Source organism: Talpa europaea (genome assembly GCF_964194135.1).
Source record: "Talpa europaea genome assembly, chromosome: 11".
Lineage (NCBI taxonomy): Eukaryota > Metazoa > Chordata > Mammalia > Eulipotyphla > Talpidae > Talpa > Talpa europaea.
Window position 1 is genome coordinate 54,178,794 of NC_140078.1, and position 24,674 is coordinate 54,203,467.

The window sequence follows — 24,674 nt, forward strand, 5'->3', positions numbered from 1 at the left end:
GAGTGTTTATGTCTCTCGATATTAATCATTTTATTTTTTCAGTGGTATAATTGTTGTATAATAAAAATGTAATTTGAGGTACCTAGGAAAACCACGTGGAAATAGATATCTTTATTTATTAAAGTATGAAGTTCAACATGAGAAGTAGCAATCACACTGAAATCAATAGGAAGGAAAAGGAAATAAAATTAGGGTAATTTATATTGCCTTAATGAAACCTCAGATCTACTCATTCAAATGGCTTTGATATAGAAAAATCATTGACCACATACAGGTTGAATTTAAGGCTTTACAAATTCAAAACCAAAACACCAAGACTTTTTGTATCTTTGGAAGAGGGAAGCTTGAAAAGCCTGTGAGTAAATCCTTTAAAAGCATCTTCATTTTGCTCTTATATTCATTAACAGATCAGTTTCCAGTAACTGTTATCATGAGTATATAAAGGAAAACTATTAGGTAAACTGTGTCCTGTGTCCCAACTGTTTAAACCTACATCTTTCTTAATGATTTGGAAAGCATTCTGATTTTCCTCTAGGATCCATCCATACCTCCTCTGACAAGTTTCACTCCTTCTTAAAATGTAGGAAGAATATGGTGTTACTGTCTATAAATCACGTCAAAACCGTGTATTGCAGAGGCATTGGCACACAGATGAGATGACTGAAGACTGGTCAGAAAGAAAGGTTTGTTTTTCCTTGCTATTCTGAAAGAACTTTCAGAAATTTCTCCCCCTCTCCTCTCTCTCTCAATCACATTCTCTCTCCCTCTCTCTAGGTGTGGGAAAGGGAATAAGCAGCTCTGAGAGAGACATCCTGACATGAAGTAGAGCCAATAATATGCTGTAGATGACATGACACCACGACAGCAGAGTGGAATGGATAAGAAATTAGATCCATGACAGTAACTCTAGGCATCCTGAGCCAAACCAACCCTGAAGTTCAAAACAACTCTAAAAGGATCTGAACTCACCTAAATGAACCAATAAATCTTTTTTTACTTGATATGGGTTTTATGTCAATGATGAATGCATTTTTATCTGACTCACTGATCACACTCTAATTCTAAAACAAAACTTTTAAAAGAACATACACTTTCAAGGATATATGCCCCAGACATATGTATTTGGATCTCTGACCTCAAATATTTGGATTTCAAAAGGATAAAGCCACACAAACAAATATATACCCCCCCACAGTCTTATGGGAAACTCAATATTAATGTTATGCAAGTGGCTGTCACCAGTCATCTCAATGCCACCTATAAGAACTTGAAGACTGGACTCTTGGGAGGAGTAAATATTTTTCAGATTATTTTCTTTCCTTCCCTCAGTAAACTAAGGTCATTCAATCTGTCCTGCTAAGATATACATTCGTTTTTCACTGTTAACCAAAATGAAGGAACTCTAGATATTTGATATGACATTACAAAGTCCTTGGGCTTCAATAGCTTCTTTCTTCTAAGAAATGCAAAGAGCTTTATACTCATTTACTGTCAACATTCCCATAAAGAAGATAGAAGCAGGTATTCATGCCCCTGGGGGGAGAAAGATGAAGCCATGATGAAGGTCATCAGGCTCTGGGCAGTTGCAGAATGAAGCCTGACTCTCAGGAAGTCCCCGTTCTGTTTTAAAAATAAATCATGTCTCAGAACCGGGCGTGAGGGTTGCAATGTCAGAATAAAATGATTCTCCTGTTCAGGATTTCCCTAAGTGCACAATGGCAGGTATTCTCATTTCGACTCTTTTCCCCCTCTAAGAAAAGGCAGGAGAACTGTGTAGTCAGGTAAATCAGAGAAACAACGGGACAAAAATAAACAGTTTTGTTGATTTGTGGACATTTCAGAACTTTTACTATGCTGATACACACTATGATACACGATTAAGGTTAAATGAGTAAAAAAAATCATGTAAGAACTTAGACTAGGGCCTGGTGCACACATACATGTTCAGCGGATGTCACCAGAACAGGTAACAGTAAATAGGAGTCCAGTGTCTGTAGTTACACTGCCTTGGTTAGGATCCCAGCTCTGCTACAATGGTAGCAGGGTGACCTTTCTTCATCTGTGAAACTGGGATTAAAATAGCACTTACCTTATAGAGATGGTCCCTATAAAATGCTTAAAGCGCACACAGGAAGCACTCAATAAATGTTAGGTGCTGTGGGTACTTTGTGGTTGTTATTTTCCCAAATGGGGTTATTTGTTCGATCCCAGAACCATTTTCCCCCTAAACCCTCCAGTGGCATTAATCATGAACTCTAGTTCTTAAATTATAGTAATATCCCTTTTCCTCCTCTAAGAAGGTACAAATCACCTGAATGTGTCCACCTGTCTATACCCTTTCTCTCTACGAACTTATCTCCTAAGATTCCTTTTCGTCCTTGACCATCCAGAAGATGGACATGTTCTCATGTTGTGGCTATGCTCAGTCTCCAAAGTTGGACTCTGTTCTGCTGTATTTCCCTCACACTCAAACCTAAACTTGCAAAAGACAACATAGAGAGTCTTCAGGCTACTGGAGCTTAAATTACTAAACAAACCCTGACGATAATGTGATTTAAGGGGGGACTGAGGGGGAGGCAGGGCAGTAACAATGCATCCTCAATCAAAGAAAGCACAGTGCTATTGTTAAATGCATGAAGTTAGATCAGAGTTCAAGTCCCAAGTCTACTTAATAGCCATGTGACTCTCAGATGATTATCTGTAAAATAGAGATGAAAGATAGTATTTAGCTCAGGGATTGTTGCCAATTTAAATGAGATAATGCATGTAAGGCATTTAGCAGAGTGCCTGGCTCACAGAGTGCCTGGAAGCATCAATAAATGCTAGGCTAGCTACTGTTATTAATTTGTTGTTGCTGCTGCTGTTGTCTCTGCTGTTACTTCAGGACATAAGAGTCCCTGCACGCCATGACTCACTGTTCTACTCAGCTGGTCCTGCCTCAGCCCTCCTGAAGAGTGTCCAAGCCCCTCACAGGATAGCCTGAATTATACTCAGCACCAAGTCCCTCAGCCCAGCAAGGCAGCCAAGGGTTCTCTGCCAGAACAAAGATTTTGTGGAAGAGACACAGCAGGAAGGTATAATAGATTTGTGACATTAAAAATAAAGAAAAAAAGGCAACCACAGCACTTTGACAAAGATAACAGGCTCTCACTTTAATAATCAACTCAAACAGACAAAAGCCAAACAGTTCATTACAGGAGCTCACAGTTCGGACATATCTTTCTAGATCCAGGAACCGGACTCTTGAGATTTACCCAGGGTGTCCAATGGAAAATATATCTTATATCTGACACTTCAGAAGACGTCACCACCACTGTTTCTTAACTTTATAACAGTTAAATTATGATGTTTCTATGTTAAGAAGTCCTTTATAAAGAAGATTCTACCTCTAAAATTACTATCTATATTAATACACCTTTAGCAGTAACAACCCAAGACTTCTGGAAAATTTCTAATCTCTAGTTATCCAACTAGCTATTAACCATAAATTAAAGTGGATACTAGCTAAATAGTTTAGCTTTCTCAATAGAGGAATTACTTTAATTTCGGGGAGGCAAGAGGGAATTCACCTTTAAAGACTACTTTTAGTTTAAAACTTCCTATTTTTAAAAATCCATCAAAACCACTAGCTTTGTGGCTGTTTCTTAGACTTACAGATCTCAAAATCCTTGACACTAAACACTGAGGAAGTCCTTACCACCTATATTGAGATCCCCAAAAATCCTAAAAGTGATTTTTTTCAAAGAATTCTGATTCCTTTCTCTCACCCGCAAAAATAGCCTTTATAACTGTAAATTTTATAAACTTTACACTAAATTCAGGGATGTATAGAAAGGAGGAGCCATAAATTGCCAAGAGCTTTGATTACAATACCACAAGCAAAGAAAGGCACAGTTCATCCTGAGAAAGAACAAACAGTGTGTTGTTCCTTCCTGGAGATTTGCTATGGAGAACAGTGGGCATTAAAAAAAAAAAGAAAGAAAGAAAAAAAACCTCTTCCCAATGGCTCCTTTTATACAGACACAAAGGAAAAGATGGAATTGTGATATTGCTAAAATTAACAAAAGCCATTCACGGACAATAAAAGAAAAAATCATAAGCCATTAGGAAAAATGCTTAAAATAGTTTTCTTTAATGTATTTGGGGGTAAGGGAGGAGGAGGAGATATAGGATAATGAAAATGAACCAAAAGAGGACCAAAATAAGTTGAATCTTTATCCTTATGTTAATACATTCCAAACCCTGGTTCCCAAACAATGGTGTGATGAAGACTCACAAAGGGGTTGAACAAAATGCACTTTCCTGGAACCCTGGAATCAGTATGGCTGGAGTCCTGGGACCCAGGAACTTGTATTTTCAATAAGTTGAAGTTATTCAATAATATATTTCAATAATCCCAGATGATTTTCACACAGGTGACTCTTAAACTACATTTTGTGAAACACTACTTTCAGACACATGAGAAAAATCAATCCTGGATAATTTACAACATCCTTTATCAGAACCTTGCAAACAAGTATAATAAACTATCCCATAGCCTCTGGAAAAATAATGCACTTAGTATAGGGTAGTTCTCCATTAACATCTGTGGTACCAAAAACAATATAACCTGACTTTGAATTTTGATAAAAGATCGGGGCAGGGGGGATCTGTTCATGTGTGTGTGTATATATGCACACATGTATGTATGTGCGTATGTGTATGTGTATAGTATATACATACATATATATATACACACACACACATATAAGCATACTATAGTCAAATAAAATACTTATCAATCTTTTCTACTTATCCAACATAAACTATCAGAAAAGAGTCAGGATATTTAGTAAAATGGTTCTATCATTATTTGCAATTTAATACTGCACAGATGGACAAGAGAGACAAGAAGCATCCAAGCAATATAATTTCTGGTATCTGAACTTCTCCATAACCCATGAGAGGATACCCAGGTCTCTGCTTCCCAACCAGCATTGTTCGCACACCTGGAAAAGAACCTATCTATTCACATATATGAATTTAATTGAACTATCACTCTCATGAAAAAAAGAAAAAGTGCACTGCTACCTGGGAAAGAAATAACAAGAAGACACAAGAAGGAACATGTCAAAGGAATGGCTCCCCTCTTCCACACAGCATAGAGCACGAAAATCTATATAGTAGGTCATTTTCCTTTTCACTAGTGTGAAATTCTCTGGTGATGTTTAGAGTTCTGTTCCCATCTGCATCAAGGTAGTGAGTGAATTTTTATGTCCTCTTCATGGTCTGTAAAACATACAGCTCAAACATAATCCCACTCACTACTTACCATTTATAATTTCAGTACTACAAATTGAGTATTTCTGGATTTACTAAGATGGACAGTAACAAAACCTTGGAAAATCTGGCAGTTACTTGCAAAAGGATTAAGACACCTAGAAGATAACAAGCAAAGGTGGAAAATATTTAATCATAGAATGACCTAGAAAAAATAAAAGACCCATGGTAAAACAAGATTAGAACGGTGATTTGTCATATGCAATCATTCCTCAAAAAATATAGTGCACATCCTATGCATTGTTGCTTGGGTCTGGAAACTAGACAGAAATGGGTTCAAATCAGTTTTGTCATTTAATTAGCTGTGTGGCTATGGACAAGTATACAACCACACTTAATCTCAATGTCTGCATCTGTTAAATAGAATAAGAGTAACTATCTAATAGAGTATTATGAAGATAAAATTAGATAATGCAACTATAATCATAGTTGCAGAGTTTTAGCACATAAAAGACCTTGGAACCAGCTACATAATCTGAACAGAGTTTTAGCACATAATAAGCATTCAATAAATATTAGCCATTATTATTCTATTATAAGGGGCAGGCATGTGGGTGTGAGGGTAACTTGGCCTTGGCATCCATTGATTGATAGGGATGATTAAAAAAAAATTAAGAGTTTATTGAAGCTATAAGTCAGAGATCCAAACAAGTAAATCAAAGTGGATCATGTCTTATAAAAAATCAGCTCCATGAACACCTCTCTAAATTATTATAGCAGCACAGACCCTCATGGGGCAGGGCCTCTGTGTGGGGCAAACTGGACCATGCACTGCACAGTGCAAAGGGCTGCCATTCTGAGACCATGATCTGAATACACTCTTATGATGGATCAAAATTATGTGCCCTTAAAATTTATCTGTTGTAGTCTTAAATCCCAATACATCAGAAGGTGACCTTATTTGTAATTAAGGTTACTACAAATTTACTTTGTTAAGATGAAGTCAAAATAGAGTGGGTCCCCAAATCTAATATGACTGGTGTCCTTAATAAAAGGGGAAATTGGGACATAAACACAGAGGAGACTTGAAGTTACATGGCCCCACGCTAAGAAACCATAAGTCATAGAAAGGTCTAGAACAGACACCTCCCTGGCACTTTCAGAGGGAGCACAGCACTGATGACACCTTAATTCAGACTTGCAGCCTCCAGAATGGTAAGACAATAACATTCTGTTGTTTAAGGCACTTGGTGTCTGGCACTTTGAACAGCAGCCCTAGCACACTAATAGTGTCCTTGCAGTTGTACAATGTGATAACCCTGTTTATACCTTCCAGGGACACTGACCCCCAAATTCGTAGCATTATGAGTGTGCTAATGTGTATTCTAAGTGAACTTAAGTGTCCATCAATTAGCAGGCAACCTATACTGTATGCTTCAGAAACAGCCTAGTAAAAAGGGAGAAAGTACATCCAGGAGACAAACTGTCCCATAATCAACAACACATGTTGTCCCCACTGTACTGGTGTCACCAATATTCAGGAGGCTGAGTGGCTGAAAATTCCAACACCTGCCAACACAACAACACAATTGTTGTGGCAAAAAGGTACATTTCCTGCTTGAGTGGAGAGAACTTTCAAACACAAAACTTCTACTTTCCTAATTTAATAAGAAGAGCTTATAAAACATTTTGGGTTGTCAAAATCAAATGAGAATTTGATTAGAGCAAGTGATCCTCTACTGGAAAAAATACACTTCACCTCAACATTGGCACACATTTTCCAAGGTCTAAGATGGGTCAGCTTGATGTGCATGTAACCTGTGCAGAGGCACAAGGGCTAGACTTGGTTTGAGGGCCCCCGTCAGTGTCTGGAAAGTCTTAATTTTTAAATAAGGGGTCCCATGTCTTCATTTTGAACTGGGCCCCACAGATTAAGTAGCTGGTTCAGGGTCTTGGGAATACAAATGTGTCATGGTAATGGATATTTTGCTATACCTATTCGGGGACAGTAAACATTTGGGATTCTTATTTAACAGACTTTATCTGATAGCCTCTTTTCTGAGTATAAGATTATGGACTCAACATTAATTAACAACCTGGTCACATAATTGAAAAACACACTTTCACCAAAACCAAAAGAGAGTTATCTAATCACGTAGTAGTATTGATATTATTATGTTTTAAATAGTATTTTTTAAGGACTAAAAACCAAATAGGTAGAAAAAAAGCCATTCTATGAAAAGACAAATTTCTCCAGAATCATGATTATCAGAGAAAACTTAGTATTACACACATCAAAAACGTCAGAGAGACCTTCACTAGTATCAGGAAAATGTGTCCTGTACTATAACCAATATCTGAACATCTTAACTCCAGTTGTTGGCAGTCACCAAAGATGGCCACCCATGAAGAGAATCTCATTCTCCAGCTTTCATACTCTGTCTAGTCCTCTCTCACAATGAGTGTGTGCTGGCCTTTGACTTGTAGAAACTAACAGAAGGTGGCAAGAACGATGTTTGAGGAATTTTGGACATAGCCTTAAGGAGACTGGTAGCTTCTACTTACTCCCTCTTGGGACTCTCATTCTGGGGAGTCTAAACCCCCTGCTAGAGAAATCACAAAGAGACTATGACAGTCCCTTAAACTATAGAAGGAAGAGAAGGTTCCAACTGTCTCAGGATGCAAGGCAGACTTCCAGATTTCTTCATAGCCTAATCAAAATATTAGCCTAACCAAATTATACGAAGAATCACAAACAAGATCAGCAAAGAATTTCCCAGTTGAGTCCAGTACACCCTTAGAACTGTGAGAGATAGTGAAATAGTTAATCCTTTGTGCCACTCAATTTGGGGTGATTTGTTACACTGAAATAAACTCTTAAGCATTCCATCTAGAGCACAGAGAGATACAACTAGCGCCCATATGAGTGCTAATTTATTTAAATTGTATTAAATTATATTTAAAAATTGGAAGTTCTCACATAAAATTCTAGATTTCTGGCTTCTAGGAAATCAGAATACCATTCAGATGGCAACAACCAGCAGCAGCAGAATATCAGTCATCCCCTCCAGATAGGGGTCACTCTCTCGTACAGTCTAACAAAATTATCACCTCACCCACCTCCCCTTAGTCATGCTTTCTGCTCTCTGTAAGATCATTTTTAATCACTATAGTGCTCAGCAGAACTCTTGGCACACAACTGGCCCTCCATACTTACTTGTTGAGCAACTGTACAAAGCATCAACCACATTCATCACCCACATCTGCTTGCAAATCCTATTGTTACTACGCAGGATACCCCCTCCTTTCCAATTCCATCACCATTGTCTTCATGTCACCTCTTAAGAGCTTTTCAAGTCTTCTAAGTGCCTCCTAACCCTCAGGTTTACACCTATCTATTCTACTTCATCTCTGCTAGGATCACCCACTTAAAACACAGCTCAGGCACATCACCGGCTCCCCTCAGAAGTCTTCTGCTGATGCCTGGTGTAGCATTGTACTGGATATTTCCATGGGAGGAAAATGGACAAGTACTCAGCTCTCTCCATATTCTTTTTTACAAATACCAGATGTATTTACAGTTGTCTCAAAAAGAAGTTTAATTTTTTGAAAATCTATGGAAATTTTAATGTACATATTCTTTGACCCATAAATTCCACTTCTATCAATATTAAATTTCCAAAATATGATTTTGGTTCCTCATCACTTACAGAATAAAGTCCAAACTCAGTTAGACTTTTGAGGTTCTACTCATTTGGTACTTCATTGAAAATAAATCACTGAAACCCTGAAGTACACGCTGCCCTCTGTGTGCCATTTGCTCAGCCTAGAATCATCCACTATCATCATGCAAATCCTCTGCATCTCCAATGTGGAGTTCAAAATCTACTCTTCCTCTGAGCCGATTTGAAATCTCCCAGTAGAAATGAATCTCTGCTTATCCTACACCCCACCTTATTTTACCTGTACCTTCAGTGTTTCCCAACCACCCTAGTTAAGAGGTATTTTTGAACATGTATGTGGTAAAGACTATAAAATTATCTATCTCCTGCCTGCATTCCAATTTTATAGAATAAACCAGTTGAAAGAGGTTAAACACTATTACCGAGATCACACAATATAGTGGTAGACTTGAGATGTCTCTGTCCAAAATCTCTGTTCTTTCTGCTATACCTCAAGGACTAAATGTTATTTATCTTCAGAAACCTTGCTGGATGAAACAGTTGCTAACAGAAATCTGCATGCATTAGGTGGTGAAACGCTCTGAATTAACTAGAGTACAAATATTTGCATATCATGATACCCTGAATGATGTTACCATCAAAAAAGAGTGAACAACCACTTCCCCTCTCTAGTTTTAAACACAGAATAATTATATTCTTCACAGATACAAAAGTCATAGAAAAGGGTATGACATTTTCCATTATGCATTTCTTGCTTTTACTGCACATCAGTAAGTGAACACCAAATGGAATTTTCCACATTTGCTCCAAACTCAAAGAGGTCCACTGAGAGCTGAAGAATAGGGAAGATTTGGAATGAATTTCAGAAAAATATCTTTTGGAGGTTGAGTATAATCAAACCTTAACACATTTCATGATTTATAAGTTAATGACAGATTACAGCTTGGCCTATCATTTGAGATTTGAAAGAAAATGTGCCCATTGAAATTTCTTATCCATGTGATTAACTCTTCTATGTGCTCAAATATTTCATACCCATCCATCCCTACCTGAAACTAGACAACTAGTTACATAGAGAAGTTGCATTTCCTTTCATGTCCTATTAACAGAATCAAAGTTTGCTCAGGGTAGCAATGTGTCCAGCCAGGAGTTGTCATCAGACCCAGGTCTGGCCAATGAGATGCAAAGAAACATCTACAGGGAAAGCCTGGTTTCCTGCTATACTTGTCACTCCTATTTTCTTCCCCTCTTCTTCAAACAGGTGTGATACCCGAAGGAACCAGGGGTATCTTGCAACCAGGGGTGAAAAACAGGAGAAAAAGTCAAGATAATTCACTGTGAGGATGTTCCTAACATTATGGAGCCACTGAAAGAATGGTAGTGGTCATGACTTCTTGTGTGGGATCTAAATGACCCCTTTTTAAAGTTTAGGCAACTGTTAATTGGATTGGCTATTGCTTCTCAAGCAGGAAAGCACAAAGCTGATTGAAACACAAACTTTACTCCCAAAATAGTAGTGCCTTCCATAAAGCTCTCTCAAATGACAGCTGTTCCATCTCCTACACCCCACGTACAAGGAAGAACTAATAGCCACCCTTCCCAACCTGTTTCTCTCCCAAGAGCACCATCTGTGTAAACAGCACCATTGTTCTACCCACCTGCCCCAGTGAAGAATCAAAAAGTTATCCATCCCTCCTTATTCTCTCCCACTTAAGTTCAACCAATCACCCAGGCCTGTGCGACTTCATTCCCAGTGTCACTCATTGCCCTGCCCACCTCCGCCCTACCCCTGCCTCCATCTACGCAGCCACCATGCAAACCTGGGATGGGTTCATCTCCTGCCTGGAATCCATTCTGTGTGGCACTGCCAGTGATCTTTCAGAAACATGGATAGGAGTCTATCATTCCCACTTTAAACTTTTCCATGCCTCCCTATTGGCCTTTAAATAAAGATCATACTCCTAATCATAGCTCAACAGTCCTCTTTTCTGTGGTCCCAATGACACAACTCAAATCAACTTTCTCTCTAGGTTCCAGCCTTTTAACCATCCTATTCTCAGCAGACATGTGACATGTACAGAGGAAGTTCTGCTGTATATTTTTGATCAAATGATTTTACACAACATTCAACAATACATAATCTAGGAATTTCATCAGCATTTCTATATTTTGACCTGACAATCTAGGCCCGGTACAGCCATTAGCTCGTTTCCACACACTTCTCTGATAGTTCCCTCTCCCATTTTTTAAGCACAGGGGATTTCCAGACCAAATGCTAGTCAAAGTCTGACTTAGAATTCTCAAATGCCATTTATAGCTTTGCATTACAATCACTGGGTTTTTTTTCCTACCTTCTTTTTTTAAGAAAAAAAGGAAGTCCAACTTAAAGATATATTGCAAAACAACACAAAGGTTTAAATAAGGATATTGTGGAAACAGTGACCAAAATGTGACTAAAATGGAAAATGTTACCAGTGCTAGAATCAGTGTTTATCCATTTCCGGTGATATGTAGTTATGATGCAGGGATCTCAGTCATAAATGAGATTTAATATCAAATTTAAACAATGTCAAAATTTTATGAATACAATCCCAGTTAAGATACGAAATAGATGCAGCCTTGACTTAAACATAGTTTATGTGACAGCTTTTAATTTTGGAAATTTTCGTTCCTGATGTTTCCTATGTATCATTTTCCAAGAATATAAAATTAAAATTGTCCACCTAGCACTGACCCTAACTTCTATCTTTTAAGTTTTAAAATTTAAATAAATGATTAGACAATCGCCAGATATTTTAATAGCTCCATTGACACAAACACACCAACAGTAACAATAGATCAACATTTGTTCCACACATTAATCATGCTGATTTCCATAAAGGCTTTGTAGCATCTATTTCAGAATTTAAGTTCTACAGAAAACAGAGATATATTAGTAGTAGAATTAAAAATGGAAACAACAATAATAGTAACGATAGTAGCAATTATAAGGGAACTCTTTGCGAAAGCATATTCTAGGCCCTACACTAATCATTTTGCATATGTATTATTTCATTTAACCTGGCACTACAACTAGAATCATCCTCATATTACAGAAAAAGGAAACTGAGGTTCAGAGAAGTTAAGAACTTCTTTACAATGTGTTCATGCTGTAAATGAGGGAGGCCAACTTATAATCCCTTCTGTCTGCAGGACCCAGGCTTCTGAATCACTAATCATTTAGGAGGTGTTACAAACACTTAGCAAATACTCTGTTAATCTTCATAATATCCCTGTGTTATCAGATATTATTACTGTACTCTTTTTACATATGAGGAAATTCAATCATGCAAAGGTCAAGATGACCCAGCCAATAAGCTGCAGATTCAGGATTCAAAACCAAGCCAGAGGCTGTTGCTCTTAACTACCATGCTAACTACTGTCCTATCCCCTAAGAAAAAATATCCCTAGGGAATTTATAATGTGCTGGGCATTATGACACTTTCCACACATTATCTCATGAAATCTTCATAATAATGCCAAGGAAAATGTTATTTTTATATCCACTTCACAGAAGGGGGTTTAGGGGCTCAAAGGATAAAATTCAATTGCTCCAGGTCACAAAGCCAACAAGTGCCATACAAGGGAATATAAAATAGCAACTTTGGTGTTTCACTCCCCATCTCCCCAATTTTTTCCTAAGGTATAAGTGTCTGGGAAACAGAACGCATCATATTTTCCACCTCTTTAAAAGTCTTCCATTCATGTAATTTAGGGTGTGACTATTCATAGATACCTTTGAGCTAATCTTCAAGGAGCCACTGAAACCGCAGTATATACTGCAGAACAATGCGTGCTTTCTCTATAAATTAAAACACACCAACCCAGCTTGGAAAAGTCATCTTTGTGATAGGAACACTTAAAGCAGTTGAGCTGTAGAAATGTAAAAAAAAAAAAAAAAAAAAAAAAATCCTGATGTTGGGTTTCTTTTTCACATGCAGTAGGAAACTGTGGTCTTACTTCTAAAGAAAGTATCACTTAGATTTCATTTCTACTCACTTAACGTTCCATTATTTAGACCAAAACAAATTTGTCCAAAAAGACATTATGAATCCTATTTTTAAAAGCAATGCCTTATTCATTTTTAATAAATAGATATAGCATTAAGGTTCATCTCTTCAGACAGAATTAAGGAGTAAAAATGCAATTACAGCAAAATAGATTGATAAATCCTAGCCCAACATGTCCAGCCTACAACAGTTAAAATTCACTGATTTGTGTCTGTCACTAAACTTTGGTTTTTGCAGAGACAACTTTAATAAAAGTCCACAAGGCCACAGACAGTTATGCTGGAGACAAAAATCACATCTTCAGCATCCTCAATAATACAAAAAGTCAGTAATTTTTGTTACTCTTAGCTGGGACAGGCACAGATATTTTAATATGATAAGGCAGGAGAAAACCCAGAGTCTGTCTTTTTATCATTTATTCTTTCATTTAAGGACTCATTTAATCAAAAAATATTTATACAGTGCCTATCTGCAGCAGACCCTCGGCTAATCTCTGGGAATATTTTGGTGAACAAAATAATTGTGCTCCCTGTCCTCACGAAACTGAGACAGACACTGAACATATAGGTATATATAGTATAACTATGTAAGACATTAAGTATGTAATTAAGTGTGAAGGATTAAGAATAGCAGGACAAGTTAACTCAGATGAGGGGAGCAACGTGGTAGGTCTGGAAACAACCTTTAAACTGAGACTGAGAGATGGTAGAAAGTAGAAAAGTGGTGGAAAATGTTCATAATGTCAGAAAGAATATGTATAAAATCCTGAGACAGAAGAGAAGAAAGGGAAGCAGTGTAACATGGTTACACTGAGTTAACATGGTTACACAGAGTTCTTGGTTCTATTTCCAACTGACAAATAACTCCAGCAAATTATTTCACCTTCCTGGGCCTCAGTTTCCCCTCTGGTTCTTAGAGCATTCATTGGCATAGTCATTTGCTTCCTAAACATTACCTCAGGGACAGCGTAGCTGCCAAAGCTCTGACCTCATCTTTCTGAATCATGCCGTTGGCATCCATGGCACTCCTTTTAGTGGCAAGGCCTTCAGAACTCCACTCCCCAACATATGCAGGGATAGTCAGCTGAAAGGCCAGTCTGAGTGAACTGTAGTCATCCTATCTCCTGGAAAGTTGTTTTCAGAATCCTCAGTCTAGGAACTTAGGTCATGTCTAAGTTACCCATGATGAGCCAGTAGATAGAACATGAAGAACAGATTATTTCAATGGGTAAAATGACTAGGGCTCTACCTGAGTCCTGACAGAGTTCACACTGGGGTTTCAAAGGCAAAGCAAGGCTAGAGCAATAAATGAACTAGCTAGCTGTTCATCTACCTGGGGGACCAGTCTGTATGGAACACTGAAACATCACAGGAAACAGAAGAAATATTATGATGGAAGGGAGAAGGCTGAAATGCCCAAAGGAGATTTTCGAGTAATAAAAGATGGTTCCTAAACTGCCTACTAAAGAGAGTTAATTGTAGGATCTTGATGTGCTAAACAACATGATGCAAGTTTGAGGCAGAGCCAAATTGCTCAGGGCTATGGAAGAGAGGCTGCTGGGGTGTTGGCATCTCCCACTCTACAAGACACTAGATCTGAATGGATGCTGGAAACATACTTGAAGAATAGTGACATAAAGTCACTCCTAAATATTAATCTGCCTGGGACTCCCACGGGTCCAAGGCTGGCCATGCCTTGCTGTCCTCTTTTCTCCCATGAATACTGCTTTGTGGAGAACTTTCTTTTAAGCAGGACTGCCCCTTCCTCCTCAATTCCTTGAGAGCTAAATGTCTTGGCTATCACTCTATCCCAGTTGATAGCTCACCATAACACTCAGTAAATTAGCTCTATTTTCTATAACAAAAAAATGATATTAAGACTGTAGATAAAGCTTGTATTCTGTGCTTACCCATATAATTTGGTCTGTGAGCAACCTTTACTGTCAACATGTAAAATTAATTTATAAACTTGCAAGGTTTTCAATGTGAGATGTTTATGGAAAATGTCAAGAAATAAAATAAAATATAGTAAGATAATTCACACCTCTGAGATTTAGCTCTGCATAATTAAACAGAAATACAATACACCACAAATATGAAATGACTACATGAGATGGAGACTATAGGGGAGACGGATCAGTGAACACAGAGGTAGTATCAAAACCTGAAAGATCACTAAAAACTATCTGGTTCAGGGACCTCCCTGGTGGTGCAAGGGGTTAAGAGGCAACCTTTGAAGCTATCCGAAGCTGCTGCAGCAGCAGGAGTTCAATCCCCAGCCAAGGAGGTGACCCACCTGGTGCAGCAGACCTCTCCTGACTCGCCCACTGCTCCCCTCAGCAGTGTATTTCGGTCAGTCTGCCTGTTTTGTTTCCCACTCTGTCTCTGGTGAATCCTATCTCACACACACACCCCCCTACCCACCTACCACCCACCCCTGCCCTGGCGCCTCTGGCCTGTACCTCAGTTCTTGTATGCATAAATAAATAAATCTTTAAAAAAAAAATCTGGTTCACCAGTTTTGTTTTATAAAGAGGGGGAAAAAATGAAACTCAGAATGCTAAACTAATTTGCCCCTACCTGGTGACAAAACCAAGACCTAAATGATCTCCAAATATATAGACCACTTTTTTCCTCACCACAGTGAGTTGCCACATGAATCAATCAGATTGTATCATCTCCTCTAGCTGAAAATCTGCAATAACCCCCCATTTTTAGTGAGCAAAAGGCAAAATCTTGACAAATCTCTATGAGGTCTGCCGCCCACACCCCTGATCTTATATCCTGCTATGCCCAGTACCCTTTCCTTTGCTCAGTCTTTGCCAGTCACAGTGGCCATAATGCTGTTCCTGAAACAGGATATGCCTGACTGGAATGGTATGTACTTATCCTTCCCTCTACCTAATAAGCTTCCCCCCAAAACACTGGCATGATCCACTCACTCATCCCCTTCAGGCTTTTCTTCAAATTTTCTTGGTAAGGCCATCTGTGTCCACTCAGTTTTAAATTACAACTTACCCCAACTCCATCCATGCTTTATCTTCTCTAAGAGAACTCAACACCATGTAACTTAGTACGCCTTTTATTTCTATAGCCCCTCAACCCCTCCATGTAACCACCATGAGTACAAGAATTTTCAATAGCTCAATAGTTTGGGTCCCTCATAGTTAGATGAGTACCTGACACAGGGTAAAGCCTCAGTAAACATTAATAATAACTGGTTATATGGATTGATGGATGGAGTCCATAGGTGGCCCATATCCAGAGAATTCAAGAGCTGTGAAATGTCTGATAGTGTCTGGCAGTTCCCGGGAAGCAGCTTGTGGCCTGGGTGTCATCTACCATCACTATGTGCCCACTCTAGAACTGGCATTCACTGATACCCTCTGTGAAACTAAGGAATGAAGTGACATCAAGACTTGTCAAAGAAATCCCCTCTGAGGCTGCATGACTCTGGGTTAAAGAATAAATCAGCCAGCCAAAATTGTTTTTAATCAAAAACAAGATGCTCTTATACATACAAATCCAAAAATCACTTCTGAATTGCTTCCCTGTGCCCTTCAGCTTAAGAGTAGCAGGGGATGATTTGCTTGGATTGAACATCAAAAAAAATAGAACAGATTTCAAAAACATTCTGGCATGAACCAACATTTGCCATGAAGCCTGAATGGCTGGCATGGGTAAACCTCTATGCATCATTCTAAATATAAAGCATGAAGCTTCAATTATAGCTTAATGACAGATATATAAAGGAAGATATTAAGAGTGGCCAAAACAAGGTGGTAGGAAACAAGGGTAGATATTAAAACCACATAATATTTGGCCCAGCTGTCAAGGAAAAATAAATAATAACAGACAGATCCAAACTACATAAGCTGCTTATAGTCTTTCATATTTAGAAAACCAATGAAGGTTTGCATCCAGACTATATCTCACCCTACCAGTACCTGAAATAGCAAAAATAGCCACCAAAAAGCTACCTGTCTGGCTAGACACAGACTAATACTAATTTATGAAAATGAAGTGCCAGGAGTCACTAATCACCTTGCTAATCTCCAGTCTAATTTAGAGATTGATAGCCCAACACACATACAAATTGAAAAATGGAGTTTTCCATTCCATCTCAGTTCCTATCGTGCACTGCGCTTGCTATTCAACTCATTGTTCTTTACAACTTGTCTTATTTCTTTATCAATATGAATCTCCTATCACATTTTAATTCTGTGCTAGAGAGATCAGGAGTGATCCCAACAAGTTGCAAATCCTGGGGCCATTTTTAAATGGCATTACTTTCACATGAAATCATTTCAAAATTAAAAAAAGCAAAAATATTGTAAAAGAATTGTGCAAAACATTAAATATTTTAGCATTCATTGCAATAGTAACTCTTACTTTCCAGGATCCCAAATTACATAGCTAAATTTAAAATGGGTATAGATCTCCTTTTAATCTTTTTAATCTCCTTTTAATCAATTGAAGGAAGCATATATGTGTGTGTTGAAAAGCATCTGTAGAAAACTCCCCATTTGCTAATAGGACAGTGCTAAAAAATCATTTGGGACCATTCAAAATCATTAAGGCTATTAACTCTGACTTAGGCCAAGTCTAATAAACAAGTGTCTTCCCAACAGGAAATGAGTTAAGCTGGAATCCGAAGTCATTTAAATAAACGCACAGTCAAGAGTGCTGCACAAGAAAATTCTCAGGCAATCCTTTTGCTGTCGATTTTGCCCAGTTTAAACCAGAGACTACTTTTAAAGTTCATTCCAGGAAAAAAACAAGAACATTAAAATAAAGCAAACTTCAGTTGTTTTTAAAGACCAACTAAAAGACATTGTCCAAATTACTAAACGTCTCATACACAGCAACAGCAGGTGTAGGCTAAATATTTAGGAAACTGATATGGAAGAAATCCAGCCCCACCTACATAAAGTCCAACTTCTGATCTGCAAATTCTAGACCACGAACAGTGGTGTTACGTGTATTTTTGACATATCTAAACAACATACTCATTTCAAAAGTAGCCACTCTAGGTCTTTGTCCATGTATACTTCATTTCCCAGATGAAATCATTCTCATCTTTGGAGAATTCTCTCCAATATGACTCTCCAGAAAGTTATACCTAATATAACCCATCCCCACGCCACTCATTCTTCAGATTTAATCAGCTCCTACATTCTACCATTTGGGTCTTAGTTTTAGTTGCCTTAGACTCTGATCTTATTTATTATGTATTTTGTCATAATTGTAGAGTTTTAGTGCTCCATTTAACAGTAATGTTTTTGAGGGCTGGATACTTTAAATTCCTCTCTACTCATATTCAGTTATTTTAGACTCAGTAGATAGTAAATATTGGTTAAATTGAAAGGAACTCAAATTCTATCAAAGTTTTCAACTATTTCAACAGTTTAAAGCTCAAACCTACTTAAAAAATGAACTTAAATTGTAAATTCAATGAAATTACTCTAAGTTATTAACTCAATGTGTTTATTTTCTTTTTCCTACTTGGAATACCAGGCCAGTCATAGGAATGACCGTGACAAAGGTAGGTGACTCGAAGAGTAATGAGGTAATTTCCTTCAAAGATGATGAGGTTTTCAGGATTCTCTGGAATGCATACCTACTCACTAATGTGTCATTATTAATAGTTCCCTTTGGGTAGAAGCAACACTAGGACATTTAAAAATTTTCAAGCAACTCCACATATATACTGAGGTATCAACAAAATCTTAATTTGAAGATCCCACTGCTTGCACAGGTATAATGAATGAGAAGGCAGATTTATTACACACACTTGGAAATAGTCTATCAAATTTGGGTAACTATTCCTGTACTCATATTCCAAGGGTACCATTCATTGTGCTTGCATAAATATCCATATATATCCATCTGAGTAAAAAATGAATGAGTTGGTAAAAGGGTATCTTACCCCAAAACTAGTTGCCAGATTTAGCAAATAAGAAGATATAATACCTAGTTAAATTTAAATTCAGATGAACAAAGAATAAACCTTTACTGTAAGTATCCCAAAAAATATTTGGGACATCTTATACTAAAAAATTATTCTTTGTTGCTCTGAAATTCAAATATAACTGGACATCCAGAATTTTATCTGGTCACCCTTCTTCAAACCCAGAAAATACATTAAGTCTTCTATTTTAAAAAAGAAAAAGGAAAGCACAAAGCATTGAATGGAATTTATGAAGCCTTCCCCTTCAGAAAGAATACAATAAATAATCAAATTCTGTTACAGCGCATTGTAGAAAGTTGAACATAATGACAGTAAGAAAAATAGCTGTAATGTACAAAGTGCTATGTGCTAGGCATATGTCAAACTCTTGTAATGCATTATCACATTCAATTCTTAAGCATATCCTTATGAACTAGGAAGTAGCAGCAGCAGTGGTAGTATTAATAGTAGTAGTATTCTTCAAATAAGAAAAGCAATGGAGAGAACACACTGCTTAATGTCACCGAGCAGTAGAAGAAAGATGTAAACACAGACAGGTTTATGTGCTTAGCCCCAATCTCATTTTATGGGTGAAGAAAAAGAGAATCTTAATAATTTGTCCAAACTCACACACCTATTAATTAGTGAGGCTGGGGTTCAAAGTGAGGACACTCTGACCCTAGAGTTTTAGTTCCAATAATATACCATAGGGGCCTCCCTGTTGGTGCAAGGGGTTAGGATGCAACCTATGAGCTTACCCACAGCTGCTGCAGTGCGATTTCGGTCCCCTGCCAGGGAGCAACCCACATGGCACAGCAGACCTCTCCTGACTCGCCCGCTGATCCCCTCAGCAGTGTGTTTCCATCCATCTTCCTGTTCTGCTCCCCGCTCTGTCTCTGGTTAATCCTTTCACCCCTCCCCCCCCCACTTCTGGCCTGTGCCCCTGTTCTTGTATGCATAAATAAAAATCTTTTAAAAATAATATTAATAATATACCATAACTTCCCAAGTCATGCAAAATGAGAGAGGTACACTTCCCACTTAAGCTGGCAGCAACTGCCATTATAGTGTAATAAAGTTAGAATGCCTAGTCTTCAAAAACCAGTAACAAAATGGTTTCCAGGAATTGTTATCAGATTCATCCATCTGAATTTTGACTCCTTATCATGAAAAGGTTATCCCAAATTGGATGGAAAATGTACAGAAGGTTTCTAGTGAATGTGCAGAGAAGAATGTGTTGCTGCCATTTCTGTACCGAAACATCTCTTTAAAATAAGCCACTTGGGCCTCCCTGGTGGCGCAAGGGTTAAGATGCAACCTATGAAGCTAACCACAGCCACTGCAGCACGAGTTCGATCCCCGTCCAGGGAGCAACCCACATGGCGCAGCAGACCTCTCCTGACTCGCCCGCTGCTCCTCTCAGCAGTGTATTTCAGTCAGTCTGCCTGTTCTGTTCCCCACTCTGTCTCTGGTGAATCCTCTCACCACCCCTCCACCCACACCTCTGGCCTGTACCCCAGCTCTTGTATGCATAAAAATAAAATAAACCTTTAAAAAATTAAAAAATAAAATAAAATAAAATAAAATAAAATAAGCCACTTATCTAATGTCTACTTCTCTTTTTACCTTGAAGCAAATTCTTGCTCAGGCAAATTAATCCCAAACCTAGCAGTTTCCTGGAACGCAGACCTGAAGGCAAATTTGAAGTTGCCACCCAAGACAGTTTCAAGATCCAATTCTGTGTGGAAGGACTACAGAGGCCAAGACTTTTTTCTCTGGATCTGGAACCAAACAGCCAGGATTATTCCATGTGAAACACCAGAATTTAGAAAATATTGGACGATAGCTGGAAATTTACCTGGAACAATTTATATATGAGAGTCCTTATGAGGACTTATTCCTTATTCTAGGTGCTTGTCTACCTCTGGAATGAAGACAAATGTCTTTAATCTGTGTGTGTGTGCGTGTGCGTGCGTGTGTGTGTGTCTGTGTGTGTGCGCATCTGTGTGTCTGTGTATAAAACAAAACATGTAGAATATAATACTCTCTAACTTTACCCTCAAAACTAACTATAGGGAGCAAAGAGCATGCTGTCAGGCTACGAATTAGCTGCAGAAAAAGAGGAGGATTGGTAGAATGGACACTTTGAATTTTGCTCCTGTACCTAACAAGTAATCTATAATTATCTATTTACTTGATTCTGCCTCCCATTAGAGTACAGGCTTCCTGAGAGAAGGTACAATGTCTATTTTATTCACCATTGTTTTCCCAGGTGTGTGGTATAGAATAAGTAACCCATCAGGTGACGAATGAATGCATAATCTCTACTGTCACCAGTGATCTGTGTGCACACAGTCTTACTTTGCCCCTACGGCCCTTGAAATCTGTGACCAAAGCTTTTACTCTCTTGCAATCACAACCTCTATTCAGGGCTAAACAGTGCATGTGTATCATCATTTCTCACAAAGACTGTTAAGCTGGAACCATCCTAACTGGCCTCTGTGACACTAGACCTGGCCACCCTCCAAGCCCTTCTCCATTTGGCAGCCGAGTGTTCTGCTCACAGCTGGCCATGCTCACTGGTGCTCCAAGTATGCCCAAAAGCTTACATGGTGCAGGGCACCATGCTGTGCTGCACTTCCATGCCTCCCAGTCTGCTGGGAACGCTCTCCCTTCCTGTGCTTGATATTCGTCTTCCAATGATGAACTCAAATTTCATTTTTATACTTCCTTTCTCCGCTCAGAAGAAATGACCCCTCCATCTTTTGTCCCCAAAGATAAAAATACAGACCCTCTATTGTATTCATTTTGCTGTAAGTTACAAGAGGGCATAGCCCATGACTGATGGGCCTGCCACTTCATCTCTAACATAGAGTGGGGAATGTAGCAGATGGTCAGCAATCATTTGCTAGATCAATGGGCTTCTACAAAGAAAAGTGAAGAACTTTGTTAATAAGATCATTTTGATCAATCAAGATCTTGCTATCTTACTCCACAGGAGGAATATTATCTGGATTCATTAAGCTCTAGCCACATCTGCCAAATCTATTAGAAAAATGACAGACAATGGTGTGTGCTTCTGCTGTTGATACTGTCTTTTTTTAAATAAATTTTATTTTTATATTCCCCATACAATTGCAACCCCCTTATTTTGACCCCAATCTAAGCAAACACCTGCTCACCAGGAAACTTCGTAGAGTATTGCCTACTTGTAACTGGGTTTGAGGTATCAAAACCAAATGACCGAAAATCAAGGAACCCTCAGAGAAAATGTACTCTGAGTTAGCAAATATATTTCACTTGTTTATCCATGATGAGTTATGGAAACCTGGTACACTGATTTCAGAAGGGCAGAAGGCTCTTCCTGGATTTGTTGAAAGAGGAAGGTGACAATCACCAACATCTACACCATGGTGTAGATGTGGGACTCTTCACTATACATATGAGACAGACTCCGAATGGGGGTTAGCTCAGAGTCACACAATTAGTGACATAGCTGGGTCTGGAAGCATATCTCCCAATATGTTCATTGATACACTCATTCAACATTTACTGAGTATCTATTAGCTCCTGCATGGTTCCATTTGCCAGAATAAATGATGATCAAATGCATTTGTGATCATCAAACTAGTAAAATAAACAGCTTATTTGATACCTAATCCATGGTTCCTTTCACTATCTCATAATGTTTCCCAACCCCACTTCCCTGGAGCTATTAAACTTCCATTTTCTGACATTTCCTGCATAAATTATAAACTTTTAAAAAATCTTATTCCAAGCAATTCAACTAATTCATGACTATAATTTCTTCACACCCATTATTATTCTATTTATCCAAATTTTAAAAACTCATATTTAACCAAAAACTTTGCACTGATGTTTGAAGTGTTCTTCAGCTAATTATACCATTCTAAAAATCGTAATTCAAAGAAGTTATGCCACAGTGTTAGAAGGATATGTTAGTTGAGTGTATATATATATATAGATCCAATAGTGAACATTTTCCAGAGTCTGAACAATCATGACTTATACTCAGGGATTCACACTACTCCTTAATAGTTCTTATAGGAAGAAAATTTTGTTTTCATTCCTAATCCAAATCTTACCACTAAAAGTTAAACTAAATCCAATTATCATCACAGACAATAGAAAAAAAAAATAGTCACCATCTTATGTCAATCAGTGCAGAACATATGACTTTGGTCTTGCAATTCTTCTACTTAACCATTCTTTTTCTCTTCAAAAATTACAAAACTTAAAGAGAAAATTAACCAGAAAGGGGTCAGCTCTGAAATTTTATATAATTTAACCAAAAAATAAATAAAATGTTTCCAAGAAAGTAATTGACCCAAAATGGAAGTGTTTATGTATCTATAATTTCCACTAAGGCGTTTCTGGGGTAAACATATGATCTTTCAAATTCATGTTGGTTTGCAAAATCCCAAGCACCAAGTAGCACTTATTTTCATAAAGTAAAAAGACACATTCTGGTCTTATTCTAAACAGGATACCAGAAAACAAAACTAATACTGTGAACAAACAAATCTTAGTTAAAACTCATTGAAATAATCCAAATGGTTTCCATTCCAGAGAAAATAGTAAGTCAGCAGTTTGTATATGGCAGTCTTTTCCAAATACACAAAATAAGCAAAAACAGCAGCAGAGGAAAGTGCAAATGCTATACCCTTTCTATTTCTGCTTCCACAGGACTGCAGTTCGATCAATACCACACCGTGCAGTGCTTGGCTACCATTTATGCACACTTCCAGATGGCTTTGATTCAGAAGCACAGAGAACTCCCAGGACAAGATTCATGGCACCATCACTCACACCACAAAGAGAATGACAAGAAAGCCTGGCCCGAGACTACAAAAGCTAGAACAAGAACTTGAAAGCCAGAAAAATAAATATTTGAGGGTGCCCGGAGAATCAGAACTGTCACAAAGAACACTCAGGTACTAAACAAGAAAACAATGAGGACAAAGCTACTCATTCCTTAAAGAACAAAAGGCTCTGGGGGAAAAAAAAAAATGAATCACAACCCTTCACCTAATACCAGTAACAGACTAGAGTTGGCATAAGACTGTTGAGTAAAAATATTCTATATAAGGAAACTTACTTAAAGGAAGTATTCCTTTACCCAAGATAGAAGACAACCCAATATACAAAATCATGAGTGGGGAAAGTCAGGCTAGGATTATTCAAAGGCACTTACAAGCAGCATCCTAGACACTAAATTATTTTTGAAGGATAACATGTACAAAAAAAGGTTCTCAAGATAGAGAACCAAGTTCCAAATCCCCCTCCTCCCACAGGACTTGAAAAGACAATAATTAGTCAAAAAAAAAAAAACAGCAAAATGAGGAAGTGGTATTCTCTTACAATTTCTGTTAATCCCCACCAGCTGTAATTTAAGAAATTCAATGACATCAGCATTTACATTTGATCCAGTAAGAATGACAGAACTACAACTGCAAAATCATATGAGCATGGGGGTTGAGAGAAGAAAGTTGGGGACAACTGGAAAATGCATTTGAAAATGTGGAAAATTAATTCACTTTGCAGTGAATCACTTCAACAGTTTCAAACACCAACACTGCCAAAAATAACATAAAAAGTGGAAAAGGAAGCATAAGTACTCCAAACTTAACCAAATGATCCAGTGGAACTTTTGAAGAAAAGGCTCCCTGAAACAAGTGAACTGAACACTTGAAAACAAACAGAAAACAATTAA

At 37.9% G+C, this 24,674-nt stretch overlaps 1 protein-coding gene across 4 annotated transcripts in view; it reads right to left on the reverse strand.

Moving 5' to 3' along the window:
• MITF (melanocyte inducing transcription factor) overlaps window positions 1-24,674 on the reverse strand; it is a gene marked incomplete at both ends in the record, with an annotated part of 210,293 nt that overhangs the window by 164,044 nt on the left and 21,575 nt on the right. The gene's annotated exons all lie outside the window — the stretch shown is intronic.